The sequence below is a fragment of the Lontra canadensis genome, unplaced genomic scaffold, assembly GCF_010015895.1.
Source record: "Lontra canadensis isolate GAN:19392208 unplaced genomic scaffold, GSC_riverotter_1.0 scaffold130, whole genome shotgun sequence".
Lineage (NCBI taxonomy): Eukaryota > Metazoa > Chordata > Mammalia > Carnivora > Mustelidae > Lontra > Lontra canadensis.
Window position 1 is genome coordinate 3,517,889 of NW_022631124.1, and position 7,380 is coordinate 3,525,268.

General features: G+C 43.2%; 1 non-coding gene across 1 annotated transcript; it reads right to left on the minus strand.

Moving 5' to 3' along the window:
- Positions 1-5,559: 5,559 nt before the first annotated feature.
- On the minus strand, positions 5,560-5,666 carry LOC116857961. Its single transcript, XR_004380839.1, has one exon. It is a non-coding gene; the product is annotated as a U6 spliceosomal RNA (small nuclear RNA).
- Positions 5,667-7,380: the final 1,714 nt, after the last annotated feature.

Below are 7,380 nucleotides of genomic sequence, written 5' to 3' on the forward strand. Positions count from 1 at the left end.
CATTCAGCTGTGTCTAGTGCTCAATCCACAAGGGCATTTGGCAAAGGGAGTGAGTGGGAACTGGCATTTAGACCAGGCTCTGCTGGCCAAACTCATCCATGTGGGTTTCTCCATCCAGAGTGGTCACCCTTTTCTAATCTGAATGAAAACTAAAGGTGACCCTCACTAGGAATTGCCACTACAAAGGTATATAAAGGGAAGTTTGTCCATAGGATTTGCAGAAGGCCTGGAAATAGGTAGCCTAACCAGAGGGAGAGTGTGGGAGGCTTTCTGAATTAATGAACAGCCAAGAATGGTTTATAATTAGTGAGTCATTTGTATGTAAATTTAGGTTTCTGAATTACTTCATGGCATTTATTCATTTAAGAGATTATTTCTTGAAGTTTTATTTACATTGTTCGCTCGCTTTGCCAAGTTTAAAATTTTTTAAACAATAGTTAATACAAGAGTAAACTTTACTATAGATTACCTTTGAATTACTGTAAAATCCCATGTTTGCATTAGAGCATGTCTGGAGAGATGATGGTTTTATGACATGAAAGCTCTTTGTAAGCATCCACAAGAATAGTTATTTAAATGTTACCCAGAGCCCAGCATTGGAAGACAGACTTTGGAAGATGAAAATGATGAATTCTTGATACAGTTGGAAGACTACCAAGAGACCAAGACACCATGCTAAAGAAGTTGGATGTCATCCTATAGTGAATACTTACCTGAATTTAAGCCCAGGAATATTCTGGAGAGACCACTGGGACGGGGCCAGCCTGGAGCCCATGGGGTTGATGGTGGTGTAGCCTAACCAGTGGGGCCACCGCAAGGAAAGGCACGCCCAGAGTGAAGACAGGGTGGATTCATTTTTGGAGTAGAATCCTCACATAGCTTGTCACCTAATCAGTGAGAAGAATAATCAAGAAGGAGAAATCAAAAGTAGTTTTTAGTTCTGGAATGAAAACTTGAATTGTGCTTTGAAGGCCTGTATATCATTCAATAGATGGTATTAAAAAATAAAATATTTTTTCCCCAAATAAATTATGAAGGAGAGAAAACCCCTTGTGTTATTTCTCATTATTGTTTAATTAGGATATAGTTTTTAAAAATAAAATTAATAAGATAAATCACCAATTTCAATTAAAACAGTATTAAGAAATTGTCTTTTTTTGACTCATTCTATTAAAATAAAATTTCACAACACCACAAAACTATAAAGCGGAAGAATTAAATGTATGAGGACTTCTTATATCGTCCTTTCCATTCCAAGTCCTGCTTTAAACTATCTGGGACACTTCGGGGGTGGTAAGGCAGAGAAGGCAGGGGCTGGTGAAAGAATCCGATTAGACCCTATGTCTGTTCAACTCACGTTTGGAATTTTTTTTTAATGTTTTATTTATTTATTTGACACAGAGAGACACAGCAAGAGAGGGAACACAAGCAGGGGGAGTGGGAGAGGGAGAAGCAGGCTTCCCGCTGAGCAGGGACCCCCCCCCCCAACGCGGGGCTTGATCCCAGGACCCTGGGATCTGGACCTGAGTGGAAAGCAGAAGCTTAACAACTGAGCCACCCAGGCACCCCACCTTTGGAAATTCTTAGTGCAATTAAAGCACAGTCTACATCTGTAAAGCAAGCTGTTCATGTTTCAATGAAAAACACTCCCAGAGTATTTCTGTCATCTGAAAGGGTGCTTTCTTTTGTACAAATACGTGACACTACTACAGTTTTCACACAAAAAGGATTTACTGTATTAAATATAGTAAAGCAGTAAACCATGAGTGACCTGTGGGGGTAGTTTTAACTCAAGTTTTTATTCCAAAAATGTCTCTGTTCTGTGACCAGCTAATATGCTTGAAGGTGTGAGCTCAGGGGAGCTGGAGTTCCCCTTGCATGAATCTGCAAAACTATCGTCTTGTTCTAAGTGCAGGGATCCCTGAAGAGTCCCATCGTCTTGTTCTAAGTGCAGGGATCCCTGAAGAGTCCCGGTGGGGCAAGGAGGCGTGCACTGACAAATATCGGGAAAGTGTCAGGTGTGAAGAAGGAACAAAGAGGGTCGTCAGGAATGGAGCTGAAAGGGCAGGCCAGAGGACGCAGGTGGAGAGCTGTCTCTTGGCGATGTTCACTGTGTATCGTCAACATAAAGAAAGGTTATCAAACAGTGGGTTTTGTTTCCAACCGGAATGATATTTTGAAAACATTAAATCAGTTTATGTTCATTGTTTTTCTACAACCTTTTCCCCTAGGGCTAAGCTGAGAGGGTTGTGACCCCATGGAGGGAGAGCTTCTGTGGGCCAGAATCCAAGTTTGGGGGCTGAACAGAGAATCTTCCTGCAAGAATGGGCTCCCTTCTGGAAGAGGCAGGGCCACATGAGCACCCACCGGCTGTAGTCCCAGGGAAGTGGGGTGCTCCCTTTTGGGGACAAGGTACAATTCCCTTTGGAAAGGAGGTTCAGGAGAATGGGGACTGGTAGGAGCTGGTAGTGAGAGGGAGACCTGGAACCGTGGGGTCATGTGGTCTGGGCCTTCCCCTCTTGACAGATGATGTAGGCTTCTGCTGGCCGCACGCCCAACCATAGGGCGTATTTATGGTAACTTGTAGCTTTCTACTCTCTTGGCCTAGAAACGGAGGAGGCGGGAGAAACCCACAAACACAGAATGCACAACTACTTCCAAAGAGACAGAGGTAACCTGAAAGACACTGCTTCCCACTGAAGTGAGTTTATTCTCTTGAATGGGAATTCTCAGATGTCCTTCTCCTCCTGGGATACCTTCATGCCCATCTGGACCGACAGGATGAGTACAGTTACAGGGAATACAAGAGCCAAACATCTTGAATCCTCAGTCGGTAAACGTGTGTGTATTCATTTATGTGAAAGAAAATCCAAAACGGTGTTTGGTTTTGGCAATGAGATCATGGGTGATTTTTTTTTTTTTATTTAAAAGAATTTTTTTTTTTACTAGTTTTCTTTGATTTTGAATCGGGTGAAGATTTTATGACCGTGTATAGCTATTTATTTTCCAAAGCGAAACAAAACAATGTAAACCCTAAGGCTATGTCCACTTAAATGAGAAAGAGACAAGCAGCATTCCCTTTACCCCTTTGTCCCTGAGCAAGTGGCAGTCTCTCTGGGCCATGGCTGCAGAGCTCTGTCTGGGCTGTTATGGGGACGGGGTCGGGATGGGGCGTATTGGGGTCTGGGTGCAACAGTGAGGCTGCCGGCAGGTTGCAGGTAAGAGGGAAGCAGGAGGAAGGAAGCCCCTGGGAGGAGGAAGCCTCCCTGATTGTTCAGTGACGCATTTTCCCTCCAGCTCTCCCTGGGCCTCCCCAGACCACAGGATCCCTGTTCTCTGTCCAGAGCCTTCTCACACCCCTCCTGTGGCTCTGCCCAGCGCTGACACCCTGAGGCAGCACCCTCTGCTCCAACACAGCCCTGCTCCATTGACCCCACCCATGCTTGGCCAAGGAACCTGGTTCCCTACCCATGCTTGGTTAAGGAACCTGGTTCCCCACGGCTGTGCCCGTTCTGAAGAATGAATTCATGCTTAGGGCCAACAAGCAGGGATTAGTTAATGCACAACCTCTCTGTGACCTTCCGAGGGTCCAGAGGGCCCTTTCTTTTGTATTTTAGTGGGGCACTCCTGATGATCCAATAGGTAAAATGCATGCCGTATGCTCTGCCACTGAGTTTCCACAAGGATTTGCCCCCAGATTACAAACAAAAAGGAAGTGAGGCTTAGCATCCCATTGAACAAACAACAAGAACAAGCAAAATCCTCGTCCCAAATCACACAGCTAACTCAGGGCAGGGCAGCAACCAGAATCTCCCCCACAGCTAAAGGGAGCCTCCCAGCGGCTTGCTTGCAAGCTCAGCGGGCTGGCTGCTGTCCACTCTGTCCACCCAGAGTCTAGTCCTAACAATAGGTATATGGGTGCAACCCCAGGCATGCCCACCTCTGCTGTCATTACTTCTGAGGACACAGCATCATCCTCATCAGCAGTCAACACCCACGGACGTGCAACAGAGACATAGAGTTCTCTGAATGCTGGGTAAGTCACATGGACAAAAAAATAATTGATAAAAAAGACTTAGAAATTCTGCATAATCTAATTTTTCTAAACATTCAAGCCATTAATTTTGTCTGTAAATATAATAGCTGTAGCTGAAAAATTTTGCTCTTTCTTGCTAGGCATGATTTATTTATTTACTTCTCGGTGTTTAATCATATTCTTGGTATTAAATATTAGACTCAGACTCCTTCCCAAAAGACATAACTTATAATATCATGGGGACATTAAATTTAATCATTGTTGGCAATTATTTGATACCATCATGGAAAATTAGCTTACAGCAGCAGCAGACGCATGGGGCCCCAGGCCTCTGTGTACATTGCATCCGTAATGAAACAGCCTCTGAGACCCTGCAGGGCAGTCTAGTGACCTGCCCTCCCAAGATAACAATACACCCTGCCCCGAGTCTCATTGTGGTAATTGAATTGCGGGGAATTCACGTGCAGCCTCCAGTGTCTGCTCTTTGGGGACCACTTATTTGCCTTTTCCATTTTTCTTTTAATTACTGTAAAAAGTGGAACCAATATTTTTTGGAGTGTGACTCCTTGGAGGCCGCTGTTCTGGATTCCGTAGACATCTCTGTAGTCTCTGGCAGCCTCCCCCTGAATAATCCCGTACTTTTCTTGTGGGTTGGAGATGAAATAAAGAGGTTGACATTTTTAGAGCAGGAGCAGAAGGTCCATCTCATGCATAATATATTCCTGTATCTGGACCATGAAAACACTGCTTAAGGGAGTTAATGAACCTAAAAAATGAGCATTTCCCCCCCCTCATTTTAAAAGAACTCTCATTAGCAGATTGGTATGATGTTTCTCATTTTTGGATCATTCAGTTTTCCCTCTGTCTCCTTTTTATTTTATTTACTTATTTTCCCCCCTCTGTCTTCTTTTTAAAGGTTCATTGAGTTTACGGTATTAAATGAGCTCTTTGCAAATAAGACAGAGAAGGAAAAAAAAAAAAACAACAACAAAACAACCCAGCTTTTCCTAAAGTACCCACAAGGCAAGAATTTCAAGCAAAGGTGTTTTTAACTAAAAATATCCTAGGTGACTGTGTTGGGAGCAGGCATATCTTTCCTTGCTGAGCTCATATTGGACGGTCCCAGAGTGCCTGGGACTCAGGAGCTTTGTGCAGGCTGCAGAGACTCCCGGAATTCGTGGAAGGCCAAATACAGATGCCATCTTTCTCCGGGGTTGGAGTCTCGCTTTCTCTCTGTCCATCCCATCATTCCTTCCTCTCTTACCTATTCTCTCCCTAGCACTCTTTTGCTGACCGTGTCTCTGGGAGGGGTGCTTTGGGGTATTTTCAGTATCTGTTTTTCTTATAGCCGATTGTCTCATTCGGGTCCCTAGATCACCCACAGTGAGCTGTTCTCTGCTTGTCCTCTCCAAGAGACGACCTCCTCGCCCTGTGTGAAGCACCCCTCTCGGCTTTAATACACTTGCAAGGCAGGTTTATTTTAGACGGGTACTTCTCTTAGTATCTGAGAACAGAGGTGTGACAACCTCTTCCTTTTTGATTTAATAAGCCTTGTGATCTGTGTGCAAGGGCCATGCTAATCTTCTCTGCATCCTTCCAGTTTTAGTATATGTGCTGCCGCAGTGAGCACAAAAAGCAGTATGATCTGCTTAAATTGCTTTTCATAATTACCTCTATCAACGGGACATGGGACACGCATTATGCAAGCACTCAAGTTAGCCCCTCACTTTTGAGAAATTGCTTCCCTTTTTGGTTAAGCTCTTATGGAATGTGGAAATTTATGGAGCTTTAAATAAAATCTACGGATCACGCTAGTGCAAAAATGTTGCCAGAAACACATCATCAGAAATTTAGCTTTTTCCTCTCTGGAGCTGTTCTTCATTTGCTCAGAATAAACAACAAAAGCAACAACATTAGTGCTGACAAAACACTTTGGTCATGGAGTTCTGCCTCCCCATTGCTCTGTGCAATGTGGGCATGTGTGCACGCAACATGTGTGCTATATGCCTGGTGATCTGATCTGCAGCCACTAGCCACCAGCCACTGTGGCTCTTGGGACCTGGCAGGTCAGCTAGTCTAAACCAAGATGTGAGGTCAGTAGAAAATATTCACTGGATTTCAGACTGAATATAAAAAATTGTAAAATATCTCAATTATTTTTATGATTGATTACATGTTAAAATAATAATTGGGATATATTGAGTTAAATAAAATGTACTAAAATTAATTTTACCTATTTCTGTTTACCTTTTAAATTTTACCTCTTTTTTTTGTTGTTGTTATTTCCCTTTTTTACCTTGTTAATAATCACACGTGGCTCACATCATATTTTTCTTGGACAGCACTGGAATGGGTGGGGCACCCACTGCTTAACAGCCAAGATTTTAAAATTTTAAGGGGTCGTGTATCTGATAGTCTCTGTCTAGGCACCTAATGCTTGGTTATAATTACCACTTGGGTCCGATGAGTCTTTTGGACTCAATGTGTCTTTTTACAATACTAGAAAATATTCAATGTTCTCACTTTTTTTTTTAAGAGGCGGAAGTATTAACTATAAAAGATTGAATCCACACTGCAAAAGGAGACAATGTACAGTTTACTGCACAGTTAGGATGTGTAGGCGTGTATAAACATATAATTTCTACAAATGAGGTACGACTTAGTTTTGGCATTAACTTCCCATTGCTCCTCATTAGACAGCATACAATTAATCATTTGGCCAGGTATGAGTAAATCACACTTTCTCTGTCCTGGTTTTCCCGTTGTCTGTCTCCTGTGTACCCCACGCTGTTTTTATCCCATACCATCTGTTGTGGGATTCCTGCTTTGTTGTATCAGGACTTGCCATACCAATCATAGAGATAAATTTCAGTCTCTCTATCTGTAGTTGCTCCCTAGGAGGACTTAAAATAGAACATCTTCAACAAATTTCTGCAACTATCTATTTCCAACAGCACAAGCTCTAAGGAGATTAACTCTGTCTTTGCTATTCTCTGTAGAAGGCCTGCTGGGGTCCCAGTTCTGCCTGCTCTGGAACCTCTGATTGGACGACAGCTGGATGCAGCATCTGTTTTTGCGATGTCCTTGTCTGCCCTGAGCTGCTGTTATACAAGAAGTCTCATTCTGGGTTTTGGTAAGAGAACAACTTTCACATTGATTCCAAAATGACAATAGCTCCTGTTGTTCGCAAAAGACTTGAGTTCTGCATGCCTCCTGTTTCCCTACTGAATATCCATCCCTTTCCCCATGAAGGGCCCAAACGGCTGGGCAAAATATTTACCTGATAGAAACAGTGCTTGTCCCAGAGGGGAAATTCTCCACATCCCTGGGCTCACATTAGAAGT